The 20,476-nt window shown below is 37.8% G+C and overlaps 1 protein-coding gene across 5 annotated transcripts in view; it reads left to right on the forward strand.

The window, feature by feature from the left end:
• Positions 1-20,476, forward strand: part of CRACD (capping protein inhibiting regulator of actin dynamics) — a 205,315-nt gene that overhangs the window by 53,354 nt on the left and 131,485 nt on the right. The window contains exons 2-3 of one of the 5 annotated variants that reach the window (XM_081162800.1): positions 17,232-17,431; positions 18,691-18,882. The exons of the other annotated variants lie outside the window; for them this stretch is intronic. The gene's annotated coding sequence lies outside the window, so the exon portion shown is untranslated. The remainder of the gene's footprint in view (positions 1-17,231; positions 17,432-18,690; positions 18,883-20,476) is intronic. 5 annotated transcript variants of the gene reach the window in all.

Consider the following 20,476-nt stretch of genomic DNA (forward strand, 5'->3'; position numbering starts at 1 on the left):
ACCTAGACTGTGTTGCTTAAAAATCTATGTTTAACACAGTCCTTTACTCTCTCTCAGTGACCATTTCTTAGGTTAGTGTCAGTTTCAGCAATTAAGCTTCATTAATTTTTGGTTTGAAAATATGGTCACTGCGAGTAAAGGTGGTGTATCCTAGACCAAAATGAATGAATGAATGATTTTAAATCCCAGGCAGTAGGCCTGTCTGTCAGAGTCTGGTGGTCACGTGAAACCACTGTATTGTGGTCAATGCCATCTTTATGTGGGACTTTGCTTTAACCGTTTGATTCAGTTAAGTCTCCATATTAATAAAAATTCTTGTTTCTAGTGTTTGTTGTTTTGAGTTTTTGTCTTTTTTCCTCTTTATGTAGCAAAATTTACTGTCTGATTGTTCTTGTCTGCTGTCTTACTCTGGTGTGTGTTGATGAATAAAAATTATCTTTGGTTGCTGATCTTTTCAAAGTGCTAAAATAGAAGTCAATTAACACCCACAATTGCACCAGTTTAACTGACAAATGAAAAATAAATGTAATATGAGATGGCAGGCAGTCTTTATACTAGTTTGCAAAAGCTGTTTGAAGACTTAATTGAAGAAAATGAAGTTATTTCCCATGGGACATTTCTAGTAATCATAGAAGGGTTTCATTGGAGACCATGGGAAGATATTTTTTCACATTATTCCATTTAAAAAAATAATCCTTGCCCGGCCGGGCGTGGTTCAGCGGTTGAGCATCAACCTAGGATCCAGGAGATCACGCTTCAATTCCCAGTCGGGGTGTGCAGGAGGCAGCTGATCAGTGACGACTCTCATCATTTATGTTTCTGTCTCTCTCTCTCCCTCTCCCTTCCTCTCTCTGAAATCAATAAAGATATATATATATATATTTTTTTTAATTCCTTTTTAATGCATTATTAGAGGAGAAATGTTGCTAAGATGACTGAACAAAATTTGCTAGTTTTTGCCTGTGACTCTTTAAAAGGCATGTGAATCCCTTCTGCCTCATATCAGTTCCCTTCCAGTGCCCTGACAGCACCTTATCATAGCATTTATCTCATGGTATTGCACTAGCCTGTTATTTCTTTGCTTCTCACACCAGATTATAAGCTTCTTAGGGATAGGGGTTGGATTCTATTTGTGGTATCTTTAGTGAGTAGCACTGTGCCTGGGGATGAAATTAAATGAACACATGATTTAAAAGGATTCTTTTTTTAGAAACAGATCACTGGAGGCATTTTCCATTCTGTAGAGCTCCAACGCCTTTCTTATATAAATAAAAGCATTTGCAGCCCTCCAAAATAAATTTCAGAAAAGATGCTCTTCGTTTTTAAAAAATTTATCTCCCATGGAAGATCATTGAATTTAAACATGTTTATTGAGTATAGGGTCAATTTGATCAATATGTTCAACTCTAAGTAATTAAAAACCTAACACTGGTTTAAGCAAATGAGGCTTTTGTCTCACATAGTAAAATGCCTGGGGTAGGCTGCCCTTGGCTGATCTGGTGGCTCCATGATGTCATCATGAACTTAGGCTCCTTCTGTTCTTTCATTTCTCCTTGTAGGCCTTATTCTCATGCTTGTCAGTAGATGCGTGTTGCACCTGCAGGTTCTGTCTACATTTCAGACAAGAAGAAGGGGAAGAAGGATGAGGGACAGAGGGGCATGCCAGGAGAATCTGGCTCCTTCAAAATCTTTCCTAGAAAATACTCCTGTGACTTCTGCTTACCTTTGATTGGCCAGAAGTAGGTCATGGCTGTGCATAGCTACAAGGGAGCCTGGGAAGATCAGTATATAGCTTTTTAGCATCTGTAGGAAGGTGAGGAGTAAGTAGATTGTGAATGACTTTTGGATAATCAAACTATAAAATGAATTTCAGGAAATAGATCTACCTTTAGTTGTTTTTTTAAAATAACTTTTCTGGAGAACTATTTTTCAAACTGTAGAGTGAGACTTAGAGGTTCGTAAATATCAACCTAGTCAGTTACTACCATTATTAAAAAGAATGAAATAGAGTAAAATAAAAAAGAATAGAGAATATCAGAGTATATCTCACTTTATTATGGCAAATATTTTGTGAAACACTTGTTTTATTTATATATTTATATTTCTATGTAGTAGATGGGTACTGGGTCACAATGCAGAATATTTTTTACCTGTGCGTTCTAGCCAAAAACTTTGAAAGCCATTGTTCTGGAGAATTGTTGATTTGACAAGTATTTATTATTACAAGCAATTTGGGGGTAAATGTTGAACTTATAATAGAGGAGATAAAACATGTATAAATGTTTGTGATACAGGAAAAAATCTATATGTGCTATAAAAAATACCAATTAAATAGTGCTGTGGACGGTCAATGCAGTTGGATTTTTAGTAATTCTAACGGGAGCAGAGGTGTGGAAAGGTCTTTGAAGAGAGTAGCATTTGAACTGAGACTTGAAGGATCAGAGGGTCCTCCTTTTAATCTGCCCCTATAATGCACTGGGCAGATTCACATCTGTGTTAGAGCTCATTGTGCCCATATCAGAACCCTAAGTTACTTCACAACCAAGATGTTTTAGAATTATAAAAATTTTAAGAATATCTTTATTTCACTCTGGACCTGTTTACATATTTTGTCTCTTAAAAATGACTGCATTTTCTAAACCCCACAATATCAGGGTGACTTTTGGACAAATCATCTTTACCTCCAGGTCTCAAATAATAATTGCTGTTCTTATCTTACTGGAACAATAGGATCATATATGTGCTCCATTATTTTTCCAGGAAGATAATGGCAAAGCTATTAGAAATATAAGATTGGTGTTGCCAGTAGAGTAAAACAAAATTTGCAAAGTGCTGCCCTGGCCAGTGGTTGCTGGTTTGATTCCTGGTCAGGGCACATGCTCATGCTGTGGGCTCGATCCCCAGTAAGGGGTGTGCAGTAGGCACATTGATGTTCCCCTCTCTCTCCCCCTCTCTCTAAAAATCAATAAATTTGTTTTTAAAAAAATCAAAGTGCTCCTAGATTTATAGAGTTTTAGTGTTGGAAGATGCTTCAGCGATATGTGGTCCAACCTCACCTATTCATACCGAGGAAATGGAGATGCAGAGAGATTAAAGTGATGAAGCATAACCCAGGAACCCAACGTGGTCAGCGCTGCCTAGCCCGTTGCTGTTTTTTCACTGTCTCCAGTTAGTAAATTTAAGAGAGATGTGGAAGTGAGAACCCAGGAGAATGCTGCCTCAGGATCTTCTGTTCTTGCTAGAAGCGAATGGTTTCACGCCCTGTAAATTATCTGATACTGATGCAGTCAGAACTACCGGACTTCGTCGCTTTCATCCCCACTGCTCTGCCCTTCGGTCAGCGCTCTCTGGGTTCTGCAGTCATTAGAATTCCGAGGTTACTGCTGAGGATACAGTGACCCATTTTCGGAATCAAAAGATCAGCCAGCCTGTCTCCTTGCCAGTCAGTGTTAGGTGTTTGCCGCTCCTTGTTTTCCTCGGCCTGCACTCTTGAATAATTGCTCTGATCAGCAAGCGTAGTCATCTCTCTGTGTAGTGCGGAAGGTGATACTAAGTTGTACCAGTCCTGTCCTGTAAGATATTATGATAAATTTTCTTTATGATGTGCATACATAGATATTATCCAGTTCCGTGAATGACTGGGCTCCTGTTCTTTGACTCAGGAAGCATAGCACCGATGTTCTGGCTTCATAACAGCTTAGGGGAAAGTGACTTTTGTAAGAAAAGAAATAAATCGAACACATTTAGCCTAGAGCCTAGACGTGGCAGGTGGGCCCTTTACGCAATCAGTGTAGGCATTATTGCCCATTTCTGTGGGGTGGACATTCTTGTCTTCATTTTTCAAGGTCAGAGTAAATAATGAAGCTGTAATTCAATCCCAGATCCTTTTAACTCCACTCAGTACTGCACCATGCTGGTCATATAGGACATTAGAAAGGGATCTTTGCTTAATAATAAACTTCTTAAAAGGACTGGATATTCACCGGCTTTGGTGCAGCAATTTCAGTTCTCATCAAATTTGTCAAACCTCTGCCCTATCTTATTTTAGCTTCCTGATTGTAAGTAAACTTATGCAATTTAAAAATAAGTGCCATAATATAGCTTCCTTTTGGCTTTTTCCAAGTGACTGGGGTTTTTATTTTTTAAGTTGCTTTTCCATAAAAAGAGCAATACTTTATGAATATTGAAAAATGCTGAAAACAAAGCCCCTCTTCCATATTATTTATTTCTATTCAACTGACAGATTTTCACCATCAGTGACAGTGGAATATATGTAATACCATTATAATAAGCTACATCAACCGGAGGCTGACCAACTGAACCAGAAGGAACCACAGAGATCATTTGGCCCAGCCTCCCTATTTGCTACAATATAAATTATCCCTTTCCCTGTCCTGCATGCTCCTGAGTGAGTTCGTCCATCTATCTGTCCATTCATCATCTATCCATCCATCCATAACACTGAGTATCTACCACATGCTAAGTACTGGGTTGGATCCTGGGGTTACAGTAATGAATTCAATACCCTCTTTGATTTCACGGTACCTACAGATCTAGGGAGAAATCTGGCTGTAGTGCAGTATAAGTGTAGCAGTGTTGCCATAAACTATGGGAGCTATGAGGACACACTGGTAATTCTGCCTCAGCGTTTTCATCCTTTGTTGTAGTGAGTGAATAGGAAACTTAGGGTTTCATTTTGTTTTTGTTCATGGATACTTAGAATGTTTAAAGTAGAAAAAGATCAGAGGCAGTAGGTTGTTAATATTAACAGGGAAGGAATATAAGAATGAAATACTTTCTCAATCAGGTCCTTTTATGTAGTAACAGTTGTATGTGCATAATTAGAGAAGGAGCTCAATCTTTATTTACTGTATAGTGAATATTTTTTACTCAGATTAAAAACAAATAGAACAATAAAGCCATTATTTAAGTTTCCTCCATGCGGCCAGAATTGTAGTAAGATTTGTCATTGTTGTCATCATAGTAGCTAACATTTATTCTGTGCTTTCTCTGTGCCAGACCCTGTACTAAGCACTTTACATGCATCATCTCATCTAATTCTCACAAAAACCATACACAGTGATTACTATGATATCCCCATTGTACAGATAAGGAAACTGAGGCCCAGAGAGATTATGTTACTTGTCCATGATCAGCTAGCTCCTTGAGTGGCAGAGTTAGGACTGTCTGTCTCAGAGCCCATGCTCTTAAGTATTACTCTGGATAAACAAGTAAAAGATAGGGACCTCTAGCTTAGGAAAGTTTATACTTTTTATTACAAGGCAGAATTTTAAGGAATACTATGAAGCCATATATAATCCTAGCCACTAGACCACCAGGGAGCCACCGTATATAATCAAGTTCCATTCTCAGTCTTTTTTCTTCCATGCTCCCTCGCCAATCTCATGTAGCCCCATGATGCTAATCCTCTCAGCTGATGACTTCTAAAACTTTATCAGCACCCCCATCTTTCTTATGACTCTAAACCTGCTTTTTTAATGCTTTTCTAATGTCTACTGGACCTCGGCTCACAGTTGTGCCACAGGCATGTCATGCATAGTGTGTCTAAAGATAAACTTAAGAGCTGCTCATTCTGTTCCAGAATTCGTTAAGGCATCGCTTTCTATGCCCTTCTCCACAGCACACGCATCCAGATGCTGCTTTTCCTTTCTTCCACCAACCCCTAGCTGCCTCCACCCTCTCTATGGTTTACTGCTCCCAGTCATTTATTGAAATGTCCTGATTTTAGGATTTTGTGGTGAAATTAACTTAATAGGTCTTACAAAGATGAAACTAGTCAAAATTCTCAGACTGCTTGGATGTGAAGGAAAAAGTCATGCTAAATCAACTTCCACTGGTCATATATATATATATTTTAAATATATATATTTAAAATATCTTTTTATTGATTTCAGAGAGAGGGGAGGAGAGGGAGAGAGAGAGAGAGAAACATCAATGATGAGAGAGTTACTGATCGAGCCCACAACCCGGACATGTGCCCTGACCGGGAACCGAACCCTGATCGCCTGGATCCTAGGTGGATGCTCAACCGCTGAGCCCCGCCGGGCCAGGCCACTGGTTATATATTTAAGTCTGTCATACGTGTCAGAATTCTGCCTTGGTTTCAAAGTAGTTGAGGTTTGGGGCTTACTGTGAGCTACTTCTTTGTGCTCCTGTAGCACTTTGTATATTTCTATCTCACTGGTCATGTTTTCATAATTATTTGCTTATATTTATAATTCTGTTGAACAGTAGACTCTGGTCCTATATGTCTTTGGAGCCCAATCACCACCAGCAAGCACAATGCCAGACACAGAGCAAACATTTAGTCATGTCTGATGCTTAGAGGAACGATTCATAATAATTTTAACATCAAAAATTAACCACAACTAAGGTAGGAACGCATAACTTAATTTTCTAAGATGTTATCAAATTGTTCTCCGTTAATAAGCAGCCGATCAAATAATTTTAGAAAATCTTAGCCTTTACATCAGTTCACACAATAAAAATGTTAAATGTCAGAATTTACAATTTCTCTACTTAAAAATCTTGAGCAGTTGTTTATCAAGTGTCCTCTCAGCTCTGATTATAAAGCTTCAGTGTATGGTTTCTTCCCTGAAGGATCTTAAAATCTGATGTGATGATAAGACAGGTAGTATGCCATGGTAACTAGGAGAATGTTTATAAATAATCATGTATGAACCATAATTTGTGCATTAAAACAAGCACTTAGCAGTTTGGCTTTTGTTTCATACTTCTTATGTGCAAGACAATTATCTATTTGACTTGAATTGTCCTGCCTTTTAAAAAACATGTTGCCTTATACATGTGGTATCACACAATAACAGAGATTAGTCTGTTCTTGCATTTGACAGCAAGAACACAGAAGCAGTCAACAAAACTAGTTCTGATACTTATCTTCAAGGTCTTGGTTTTTTTAATATGTACTACTAAGTGATTGATCGCAGAACAGAAGAGTATCACAGACACTGGTGTGCCTAGTGCATTTAACCTGGGGTGGTTCATTTTTTAACACCCCCTCCTCTATACAACATAATTGTTTTTGCTAATAATTTATTATCAATAATAGTCATTATTTTCTATATAATGATCATTATTATAATATCAGTAAATAATCATTATTAAAGAATGACATTCTTGAAACAAAGTTCTAAACAAATTTCAATTTTAAATATACTATTTATGTTCAGTAAAATACTTCCTGTATAAAATAAAATTTGCATTTACCAAACAAAAATATCACATCTTGCAGTTCATACTGCTTACTGTTTTAAATGCAAATTAAAACTTAAAGTGGTTGCATAAATGACAGAAAGGAAGTAACTGTAATTCTATTTCTTCATCTTATAATCACTAGACTTTTTTTACTTGGACCTACTGTTTAAGTGCAGGAATATGTAGCATGACGGGGTTACATGAACTGTTAAGCCAGGTGTCACAGTTGTGAACCATTACGAACTTATTCTGAAAATGAATCTGTGAGTCTAAACCTACTTCCACAGATGTGTAAGTGGGCATTCTCCAAACTAACTTCTCTACAGAACACATGTTTATTAGAGATACAGAATTTAAAATGTGCTCATTTGAAGCTTACATATATTATTCAAACTCAACAGTGACTACAGTAATTGTTTAGAATTTAGACTAATGAAGATTTTGGGGGGGAGGAATATTTTATCACTGATACTGTTTTGAATTGGCAACCCATGATGATAATAAAAAGCAGACTGAGTTTTAGGCAGTTTATCCATGCTTTAAAATTGTCTACAGACCTGACATCCCCTTATTGTCTGTACCTGGAGCAGACCACTCCCACTGCCCTGGGCTTGGGACACCACTGATCAGTTCTGAGTTATTGTTGTTTCGACTTCTCTTTCATGTTTCCATTTATTGTAATCCTCACTAATAAGCATACATTACCTGCTTGGGTGGAGTCTGACCTCCCTCCTGGACTCAGCAGTCTGCCTCTGCCTGCTCAGCACTCTGACCTTCATTCCCCATCCTCAGTAATATTAGATTTCACCAAACCATCGTCATCAGAGAAGAGGCAGGAGGCCATCCCTCTTCACTAAGCGTTGGCTTTATCATCTTTCAAAATCTCAATAGTAGAAACAGTTATTAGTGAATCAACTTGATTTGCATTTTCCAGCCCTACTTATGCTGGTGTGACCTTAAATCCACAGATGAATATCAGTGATGTATTGCCTGAGGACAAAATGTGTTTCCAAATAAATTGGTTCACTAAAGGGCAGCTGGGATGACTTCTTGTTATTCTGCATCTTGGTGTCTTTTTTTGTCAATTAAGATGAAAGAACATAATGTTTCCTCACACTGTTATAGGCATAGATGTGTCACAGCCAAATGCCACATCCATTAAATTTTGGAAAATCTGGAATGACATTAAAGTGATTAATAACTATCAAAGTAAGACAGCGTTTTATATGAGATTTTAATGGCAGTAGAGTAGAAATGGTAGATTTCCTTTTAGTATGATCAGCTGATGAACATTAATAATAGCTAACATTTGTTGAGTGCTTACTATGTGTGAGACACTCTTCTAAGTAGTTCATGTGGGTTTGCTGAGGTAGGGACTCTTATTATTCCCATTTTATAGATGAGGGAATTGAGGCATAGAGAGATCAAGCAGTTTTCTTCATATCACACAGCTAGTAGGTGCCATAGCTGGGATTCCAATCTAGACAATTTCGCTCCAGAGACCAGACTACAAATGACTATACTCTTGACGGTTCTTAAAAGGACCATTGGGTGTCACTGAGTTCTTAGAAATGCTGGAACCTAGCAGGCATGCAACAAATGATTACTGAAATAAAATCAGTTATACATAGATCCAAGATTTGAAAAACCACACATCCTGATTAACCACCATGTGTCCATAACTGTAACTAATAGGGCTTCTTTACTTAAAAAAAAATACCTTTAATGATGGAAACTTCCAAACATATGCAAAAGTAGAGGGCATAGTGTATAGAACCCTTGCAAACCCATCACCCAGATTTCACTATTGACACATGACCAATATTGTTTTCTCTCTACCTTTCCACTGCCACACCCAATGGAATATTTTAAGGCAGATTCCCGATATCATAGTATTTTATCTGTAAATTCTTCATTATGTATCTTATCAAAAAGGACTCTTTTAAAAAATGTAACCTCAATTACATTATCACACCTGAAAATTAATATCTACTATCTAGTCAGTGCTCAAATTTTCCTATTTCTTTTTAAAATTTATTTAAATTTTTTATTGTTGACACTCTTGCAGATATCCCCCATTTCCTCTGCTTTTGCCCACCTCCACCCAGTCCCCAACCCCCATCCCTGGCCCTCACCACACTATTGTCTGTGTCCTTGGGTTATGCATATATACATATATGTTCTTTGGTTAATTTCCTCCCATCTCCCCCACCTCCGTCCCCTCTGACAGTTGTCAGTCTGTTCCATGTATCCATGTATCCATGCCTCTAGTTCTATTTTGTTCATCAATTTATTTCATTAGATTCCACATATTAGTGAGATCATATGGTATTTGTCTTTCTCTGACTAGATTATTTCGCTTAGCATAATAATCTCCTGGTCCATCCATGCTGTTGTGAAGGGTAAGAGATCCTTCTTTTTTATAGCCACATAGTATTCCATTTTGTAAATGTAGGGCAGATTTTTTTATCTGCTCATCTACTGATGGGCACTTGGGCTGTTTCCAAACCTTGGCTATTGTAAATAACGCTGCTATGAATATAGGGGTGCATCTACTCTTTCTGATTGGTGTTTTGGGATTCTTGGGATATATACCCAGATATGGGATCACTGGGTCAAAAGGCAGCTCCATTTTTAATTTTTTGAGGAACCTGCATACTGTTTTCCACAGTGGCTGCACCAGTCTGCATTCGCACCAACAGAACACTAGGGTTCACTTTTCTCTGCATACTTCCCAGCACTTGTTGTTTATTGATTTATTGATAGTAGCCATCCTGGCACGTGTGAAGTGATACCTCATTGTGGTTTTAATTTGCATCTCTCTGATGATTAACGACGTTGAGCATTTTCTCATATGTCTCTTAGTCATCTGTGTGTCCTCTTTGGAGAAGTGTCTATTCAGGTCCTTTGCCCATTTTTAAATTGGATTGTTTATCTTCCTGGTGTTGAGTTGTATAAGTTCCTTATATATTTTGGAGATTAATCATGTGAATATGTTCTCCCATACGGGTGGGCTTCCTTCTCGTTTTGTCGAAGGTTTCTTTTGCTGTGCAGATGCTTTTTAGTTTAATGTAGTCCCATTTGTTTATTTTTCCTGTTTTCCCTGCCCTCGGAGACAGATTGGCAAAAATATTGCTCCGAGAGATGTCTGAGACTTTACTGCCTATGTTTTCTTCTAGGATTTTTATGTTTTTGTGACTTATATTTAAGTCTTTTATCCATTTTGAGTTTATGCTTGTGTATGGTATAAGTTGGTGGTCTAGTTGCATTTTTTTGCATGTACCTGTTCAATTTTCCCAGCACCATTTATTGAAGAGACTTTTTAATCCATTGTATGCTCTTGCCTCCTTTGTCAAAAATTAATTAACCATAAAAGCATGGGTTGATTTCTGGGTGCTCTGTCCTGTTTCATCGATCTATATGCCTATTCTTGTGCTGGTACCAGGGTGTTTTAATTATAGTGGCTTTGTAGTACAGTTTGATAGCCAGTATTATGATTCCCTCCAACTCTGTTCTTCTTGCTCAAGATTGCTGAAGCTATTCAGGGTCTTTTTTGGTTCCATATAAATTTTTGGAATATTTGTTCTAGATCTGTGAAATATGCCATTGGTATTTTAATAGGAATTGTGTTGAATCTATAGATTGCTTTGGGTATTATGGACATTTTAATGATGTTAATTCTTCCAGTTCATGAACATGGTATATGCTTTCATTTGTTTGCATCTTCCTCTATTTTTTTCTTCAATGACCTATAGTTTTCTGAGTACAGGTCTTTTACCTCCTTAATTAAGTTTATTCCTAGGTACCTTATTTTTTTGTTGTTGCAGTAGTAACTGGGATTGTTTTCTTAGTTTCTGTTTCTGAGAGTTTATTATTGGTATATAAAAATGCCACTGATTTCTGGATATTAATTTTGTATCCTGCTACTTTGCCTAATTCACTTATTAGATCTAGTAGTTTTTTGGTGGTGTCTTTAAAATTTTCCTATTTCATGAATGTATTTTTATAGTTGGTTTGTTTGGATTGGGATCCAAATAAGATTGCATTTATTTGGTTGATATGTTTCTTAAGTCTCTTTTAATCCATAATTATTTTGTCTTCCTTTCCTTTCCCTCTTACCATTTGTTGAAGAAACATAATCATTTGTTTTCTAGACTTTTCTTTGTTTTTTCACCCTACCTTTGGGTGAGAAAGAGTTGCTTTTTATTTCCCTAAAGCCAAGGAGAGGATAGTAGAACAATTGTGGACTGTGATATCCCTAAGTGGAACCACTGGCCACTGGGAAGCCAAGAGGGACAACAGCTGGTTGACAATCCCAGTTTGTTATTGGGGACCTTTTTCTGGGCAATGATTCTTTTATCTTTTATGTTCACACTGATAATAGAGAAACATAGTAAGGTACCAGGAATGCTTTATGAATCCTAAAATATTTATCAAATGATGCCGAATATTAAGTGGTATGTTCTAATTCTTTGAAAACTGGTAAATTTACAGGTATTTAATAAAATTAATGTCAACCAGAATATCCATTAATTAGAATATCCAATGCTATGTTTATTATCTAGATTCAAGGAATAGAAATCTTGCTAGTAAGAATATGTTGAGTAATTTTTTGAGACCATGTAAATGTTACCCAGTGATTTTTATATACATTGATAATTCTTGCTTCAATAAGTTATTACATGGGGGTTGCAAATGGTGATTTTTTGAATTTTATTGTTTCTTCTGCATTTATTAGTTGGAATCCTTCTGTAAAGAAAAACTTTCCTTATTTTTCCTCTCTTATTTGCTCTCTGATTATACTCCCTGTCTTTCTTTTATCATATTATGCTCATGGATTTTAATTTTTAAATATTGATAATATTTTACTGTCATTCTTTTCTATGGTTATATTTAATGCCCAAGTTTGGCCAGAGGGATCCCCTTCAAACCAGTTCCTGTCAGCCTTTACCATAATTGCTTAGTCTTAGAGCATCTTCTTGCTTTCTAGCCTAACCAGCTATTCCAGGATCACCTTGTATTTTCTCTGCCCCAGACTAGAGCTCAGCCATTTGTTTAAGCATTCCACCTCTGTAGTGGAAAATGGTATTCAAAAACCAAGATCTGGGCACTAGGTGTCCCAGCTGCTTCTTTCCATGCCTCTTTGACGTGGCCTTAGGTCTTGGGCTGAGGATGGGGAGGAGATACCAGATCCTTCATCCCTACTGAGACAACCCCTAGATCCCTTAGGATTGGCAGTGGTTGAATGAACAGTATTTCTAGTTTTTCTCTTCTCTAAGGATGAAAATTTATAGGCTCTTTTCTCATTGACTTAAAATTTTACCTTCTCTTTTGTTCTCAAAGAATAATGGAGCTGTAGCCTCTTTGGAGTTTACAACTTTTTACTTACAAATTGTCTTAGCCAGTAGTTCTCTACCAATTTTGAGTCTCAGCCCATTTTCAAAATTTGATGAAAGTGGACTCTAACCCTGGAAAAATACTCATATACAAAAAATGTTTGCATGCAAATTTTTTTTTGAGTTCTGGGACTTCTAAAGCCCAGTCATCTATGTGAAACCCTGCTTATGATCCCAGGTTATGTTTCAACCTGCCTTATTATATATAAGGAAGCTTGGGATCAGTGAAGGTTTAGGTGACATCATTAAGGAACAAACTAGACCCTAGGGTTTTTGTTTATTTGTTTGTTTTTTCATTCTCATGGAAAAGAACTGGTTTACCCCCACTTATATCTCACAATAGTTCTGGAAGGTAGTGAGAAAAAGACCTTCAAATAAAAAGAATGGTCTTGTGCAGAGAGGAAGAGATTTTTATTTTAAGAACACGAGTCCATAGAAGCAGGGCACCCGAGTTTTCCAGTTTAAAAAGAATAGAATTCTTTGTTAATGAAATTATGTTTTCTAGAATTCTTTTTCTTGCTTTCTCCACCTTAATATTTAACATGGAAAGTGGCTGATAATTTTTGAGGCAGAGGCCAAACATGATGTTTTGGGAAATTAATAGATTATGGAACTTCTCTCCCTGTAGTACAGCACCTGTTACCTGAGTGTCTCATAAGCTGTATCTGGGCATGTGTGGCTGGCTTTAAAAAACACTGTCATCAGTCATCAAGTGTCCTGTTAGTGTGTGTCAGTTGTCTCTGAGCCATACGCAGTTCTTTAGGACTAACGTATGGTTGTCTGCAGAAACTGTTATTCAGCACACCATGACCTGCAGCCTGGAAAGCCTCATTAAATCTCCGCCTTGCTCGGGAGAGCCAGAGCCCCCTCCAAGGCAGCACATCTCCAGGCTGTCAGTAGACTTCGTTTGCACAAAGGGATACTTCTGTTACATTGTCCTTGGATCGCACTGGGTGGAAGAGGGAAATGTGACCGTTTTCTCTCTAGTGTTTTCTTGTTGTGAAGGAGATAGTACAGGGAGGCACTAGAATTTGAGCGAAATAAGATGGGTGTTGTCACTATGTCCCATAGTGTCAGCAGTTCCTGGCTTGCTCGTGCGTGCGTGTGTGTGTGTGTGTGTGTGTGTGTGTGTGAGAGTGTGTGTGTGTGTGTAGGGGGTAGGGGTGGTATTGAGGGGGCTGGATGTTAATGCTGGAAAAATATAGCCACTTAAAATGTAGGCAAACCGGGGAGTGATTTCAACCCAATTGGCTAGACTGAGAGTCTATAAAATAATAGATTTTAACACTGTTTTTCAAAGCATTGCCTACAGACCTCTGAGAACACTGATGGCAGAGTTTTATCAGGATGAAACGGTTCCTGTTTCTCTCTCCTGGTGTGTAAAGGAATCCTTAGTCATTGCTGACTCTGGAATTCTTTAGTCTGTTGACTGGTCTTGTAATTAATTCGTTTGCTGGGCAGATCCCTCATTCCATCACTGTAAATGCTTTTTGACAAGGGTGACTGGATCATTTTCTGCTGTTTCGAGATGCAGCAAAACCGGCAAAGCAATTAGGAAAGTGTTTCAGTTTTGATGTTTATGAACTAGATGGATAGAAATAATAGTTCATATAAGATACAAATAAAAATATTTCTTGTTTTTGAACCTCCTACATAAAATGTTCTCTTCTACATTTAAAAAAAAAATCAAATACTATTCTGTGATAGCTGGACAAATGCTAAAGATATTTTAAAGTGAATAATGCACTTGGTTATATTGATCTTGTTTGAACCAACAAGAAAATATTTCTGAGGTAAAAAGTTCTTGAAGTAGTATTTTGGGAATTTGTTAAAAATCTAACAGTACTACTGAATTTTTTTACCTACTTGTAACATTTTTTTCTTTTAATGTTCATTATAAGGATCTGATTGATTCTGAGAAAACAAAGATAAAGCATTAAGACTTTGTATGGACTGGCTTTTTGCTATATGGGTTTAGAGATTTAGGTGGGGGAAGAGGTGGAGGGGAAGTTGGGGAGTATGGAGTACAGCTAGATTTGCTATGACTTTATAGATTTTTTGGCTTGTTAGAGGAACTCTCCATAAACTGTTTACTTTCTCCTGGGCTTGCTGCACTGTGGGGCTGCTGCCACCAGGTGGATGCTGGTGCCTGGGCACGGCTGCATGGTCCAGGCTGGAAGACATCTCAGTGATTCACCAGTTAAACAAGCATTTATTTAACTTACTGTGCCTCAAGCACTGTGCTAGGGGCTGGGCATGCAAAAATCTTGTTCAAAGATGAGTAAGACAGAATCCCTGCCTGTGAGAGACAGACACAAAACCAGTGAAGTGATAGAATTATGCACACAGCGCTACAGAAGAACAGAGAAAAAAACATATGCCTAACCTTTGTTTTATGGAAAGTGTCCTGAAGGGAACCTCCATCTGAGCTACACCTTGAATAACTATGAATCAGGTTACAGTGAGGATAGTCTTGCACATAACTGATTCTAAGACTTATGTAAATTGTGTTTTTCTGTAAAACTATAACCATAAACTCAAATTTAAAAACCTCTAAATCTCCAATTGCTAAAAGTAATCATTAATAGAATACATGTAGGGAAATTATTTAGAGCAAGATTTAAAAGACTGCAAATGTCTTAATATGTTTTATCATCTTCTAGTTAATCTCTCACTGTTAACAACCAGTTTTATTTTAATCTTAGTTTAAAACCACCTGAAAATTACCTTAAACCTATTAAGATCAAAACTCAGTGTGGTTCCTCCCTTCCCTACCTCTCTGTCTGTTTTATATGCTCTCTGTCTAACCTGTCTGTATCTTATCACCTATCAGAATTAAGGACTTTGAGGTAGTTTGGAATAAAAATTTTTAAAAAGCCTGCATCTAGTTCATGTTTTCATTCTCTAGTTGTTAGTGCATAATGTGCAATTATTACACTATTGTTTTCTGTTTCTTTGCCTGACACAAAATTGGTTTCCTGCCAGCTTGACTTGCACTCCGCCCCGAGAGGCTGCTTTTGCCAGGTTACTCCTTGTTACTGAATCTAACAGGCATTTCTCAGTGCACATCTTTCTTGAAAAGATTGTCACTTCTTTGCTTAAAACCATTGTTTCCTCATTGCTTTTAGGATGAAGTTCAGACTCCTTAATGTGGCTGTATCTAACCCCATTCATTCCTGGAGACTTTATTTCTTATGCATTTCTCCACTCTCTGTTGTGAGCCCAAACAATTGACCTCCTTTCACTTTTGAATGTACCTTGGTGTCTCTCACCTCCAGGACTTGCTGTTCCCACTGTCCTCCTTTCTCTACACTTTTGCTGGCAAACTACTCATCCTTAGGCCTGAGTTTAGACTTAGGCTTTCCTTGTGAAGGAATGAAACCCCAACCATGTCCTTAAAAAATCCATCTACTTCCTTCAATCTCAGTTCCAGTCTTTCCAGTCTAAACAATCATCATTATGCCTCAGGACTACTCTAAAAGCTCCCTACCTGGTTTTCCTGCTACTACTCTTGCCCCTCTGCATAATCCATTCTGCACACATTCACAAGAATCATCTCTTAAAAATATAATTTAGATTGTGTAACTTTTATTTTAAACCCCCCACTGACTTACAATATATAATTCAACTCAGGTGACCGGGCACCTGACCACTTGGCAACTGCAAGTTCCTCTCTTATCTTTCTACATGCTCAGGTACAAGGTGGGCATCCAGGTGATCCAGAATGTATGTATGTAATTTTAAGAATGTTACTAGAATAAAAATATAAGCTAAAAATTTATTACAGAAATGTTCAGACTTTTGAGGTACCTTCCCTCTTTGAGAAACACTCAAGTATCTCTCTGGAAAGCCTTTGCTGGCACCTCACCACACCCCCACCACTCTGTGTGATGAACCCCTTTTCTGTGCTTCTTTCCTTAGGACTTTCATTTGTTGGGTAATTAAGCGCCTTGAGGAGTCCTAGATTATAGTGATGAAGAAACTGGCTATGAATTCAATTGCATTTTAAAATATACCTTTAAAAATTAAAAACAATAGTGATTATCTATATTTGGAACATGACAGTATCTTTGTGTGAAACATAATCTATATAGTGTTCAGACAGTGCTTGGTGCTCCTATGAATTTATTGGGATCCTCAGAATAACTTCATACTCCCCACAAATTGGGAACTACTGCACTAGAGGACTAGCATCTTCCTCCAGAAAAGCTGCAGTAAAATAATAATCATCGGATGGTCGTGATAAATGTCCTGTTAGATATGTATCAACTGTGGGATGTCCCTTTCCTGGCTTTAGTGATTGCAGCAAATTCAGAGGGTCTTTGAAAACTGGGACCCACTCAGAAGCCCCTCAGGAGAGTCTTAATCAGGTTTGAGTTTGCCACCCTGACCAGTCAGTGGATTGTCACGCACTCTGGGGGGGATCAGATTCAACATAGACTTTGGAAAGTATTCTTATTGTAAAGGGATTGTAATTCTTGGGATTTGCCCTCTTTCCTAAGCATCCCTGTTCATCGCTACCAATTTAACTGCTACATTTGTTTCTTCAAGACTCGCCATGAAACACCCTCCTGACCCTTCTGTGTTCTGATTGGCCAGATGCAGACTTTCACACTTCCTCACGGTCCACTTGGCGTTGTTCTGTAACGGCCGCAGTGCAGACCAGCCGTGCTGTGGGCCACACTAATTCAGCATGAATGAAATGCACTGTTGGCTCCTGGAGGACAGACACTTTCTTCCCAAAACACCCAGCAGAAGACTGGACAACCACTAGATGCATACTTTTTTTTGTTTATTAGGTATTTTCTTGGACTTTATTTTTCTCCCATCCCTTTCTAATCAGTTAGCTAATAAATCTAAATTTGAATGTTTGCTCTAGTGGTACTGAGCTATTGAAAGAAAGTCAAGGGACCCCTATGAGGCCAAGATGCACCGATTGCCATTGGCCCTGGACAGCAGAGTACTCGAATATCTGACCCATTTTACAACAGCAAACCACACAGAAAAAAGCTGTGGAGGTCATATTGCCCTTGTAGCTTGTACTCTCCCGCTGAGGCACTATTTCAGAACCAACAGACTGGCTGGATTCAATGTCCAAGATTTCCTTATGTCTGCAATGTGAAAAACCTATTTTTCATTAGAAAGTGATCATTTAGGAACAAGAGCAATCAGTGATTATGCAAATTGGATTTCACTCTTTGTATTGAGTACACCAAGTAGCTTGTTAGTATATAGTTACGAAAACTCTGAAGGGCAATGTGTAGTGTGGGTAAAGGAATAATTGTCATCATTTACTGTTGCCTTCAGAGGTAACGGTAACAACATATTTTGTTGGTGGTGATTTTAGTTATTCTGGAATTAAGTAAGATGGCACTTTGATTTTAGATTCATCTTCCATATCTCACCCTCCCCTATCAATTAATAAATGGATCAGTCAACAAATATTTATTAGGCATTGATATAAATGTGTAAGAGAAAATGTACAATTCAATGAATATTTACAGGGTATTTAATCTGTGTCAAGCCCCACTCCCATGGAAGAGATACAGCAGTTAACAAGAAGTGACTGCCTGCCTCATTGAATTTACGGTCAGCCTAAAAACAAACAGTAAACAAGTAATTACAAAGGTGACCCAAATTAAATGTCTTCAAAAGTTAAACTGAATTGATACAAAGATAAGTACGACATAGCCAGACTCTTCCCTTAAAGAACTTATAATTTAAGTGTCGAAAGAGATACATACAACTAACTAGAATGCCAAGCAGAATAAATATTGCAGAAAGGGTACTTGGGGGCACAGTCTAGGAAATGATTCATCAGGAACTCGACAGTTACAAAAGGCTCCATGAATAAAGTCAGCCTAGAATGGTAGACATTTTGATGGTCAAATAAAGAAAGGCAAGGCATTCTGGATGTGGGTGATATTAATTATACCTCATATCCATTCCTGTTGATGGTGGGATATTATCAGCTGTACTGCTGATCAAGCTGAACTGAGGAATGTGGCTTGCACCCCAGGCCAAAATGAAGCCTGCAGCATTTCTCCCTTCTCCTCAGTTCCACGGATCTACTCCATTGGAGGCACAACAGTTGGGAAACCACATGCAGCCTTCAAGAGGGAAATGTACCCTGCTGATGGGCCAGCAGCTCTTGGCGGGGAGAAGGGGCTCTCCCGAAGCTGGCTGTGCCTGAGCACCGACCTCCCTCCCTAATCAGATGGCTATGTCTCTTGATTAAATAGGAGTAATGGTAAGAATGAAGGCTCCTTCCTCATTATTTCCCTAAGAGAGCAAGACTATGGGCAAAAGTTCCCATATTATAGGCAAGCTGAAAATTTGAGAAGAATAGAAGAAATCTCCATACACAAGATAAGAAAACAGACAGTTTTAATGACAAATTGCATGATTCAATCTGAGAATTGTACAGAGATCAGAGATCAGGGAGGATGTCAGCAGGTCCCAGAACGGTAGGGGAAGGCTGATTGCCTTGGAGAGGGTAGAACTTGAGCCGTATCTGTGATTCAGATGGAAAGAACAGATGCACCCTGGTTGTTGTTTTTTTTTCTGAGTAGCATGTAGTACATCAGTAGAAAACAAGCTGAGTTATATGTTTTTTTGCTAAAAGCCATGTGGCAACTCAAGCAGTTTCTTGGAACAGTGCATTATTTGGCAAAGAAAAGCAGATTGACTTTGGGAGCTCCAAAGCAATTTTAGCTAAGGGGGTACCCAGGTGGCATAAAAAGGAACAAAGAAATGTCAATTGCTTTCAGTGCTCCCTCTACCCTCCAAATTAGTGTTGCTTAAGTGTCTGCTCTATTGTTTCCTGAGCCCTTCACCTCCGCCTACTCTTCTGGTAATGGAAAATAGGTATCTTATTTTAAATATGTTTCATGGGTGGATGCCAACACCCTGAAGACAGACTTCCTGAACTCCTTTATAAGATGTTGAGTGGGTTGGGAATGAAGAAATGTGAAATGGCAGGTTAAAGGAACAGTAAACAGTTGAGTGTTTAGGGTACTTTTAAACAGTTTTATTGAGATAAATTGACATACAGTACACTGCACATACCTGAAGTGTGCAATTTGATGAGATTTTACATATGCATAACCTGACATTTACCTCTACCCATGGCTTTAGTAGCATCTCTCAAATTTGATATATCATGTTTTCATTTTTATTCCATTCAAAACATGTTCTAATTGACCTGTTGATTTCTTCTTTGCCTCAGGGGTTAGTTAGAAGTGTATTTTTTACTTTTTAGATATTCCAGACATCTTTCTCCCATTGATATCTAATTTCACTGTGGTCTGAGAACATACTTTGTATGATTTCAGTCCTTTGAAATTTATTTGGCCTTGTTTTTGTGGTCACTTGAGAATATGTTGTATTCTTCTATGTTGGGTTGAGCGTTCTACAAATACCAGTTAGGCTAGTTCGTTGATAGCGTTGCACAAGTCTATGTTCTTACTGATTTTCTTTCTGCTCATTCTATTAATTATTGAAAGAAGTGTTGAAATCTCTGATACTAATTGTCAGTTTGTCTTTTTCTCCTTTCACTTTGATCAGTTTTTGCTTCATGTATTTTGGAACTCTGTTATTGGGTACATAAATATTTATCATTATGAAATGACGCTCTTTATCTCTAGTGATATTTGTTGCTCTGAATTCTACTTTGTCTGATACTAATATAGCCAGTCTAGCTTTCTTTTGATTAGTGTTATAATTGTATGTATTTCCCTGCTCTTTTACTTTTAGCCTATCTTTGTATTTGAAATGAATTTTTTTTCTTTTTTATGTAACCTGACAATCTCTCCTTTTTAGTTGGAATTAACTTGATTACTGAT

Source organism: Miniopterus schreibersii (assembly GCF_964146895.1).
Source record: "Miniopterus schreibersii genome assembly, chromosome: 1".
Lineage (NCBI taxonomy): Eukaryota > Metazoa > Chordata > Mammalia > Chiroptera > Miniopteridae > Miniopterus > Miniopterus schreibersii.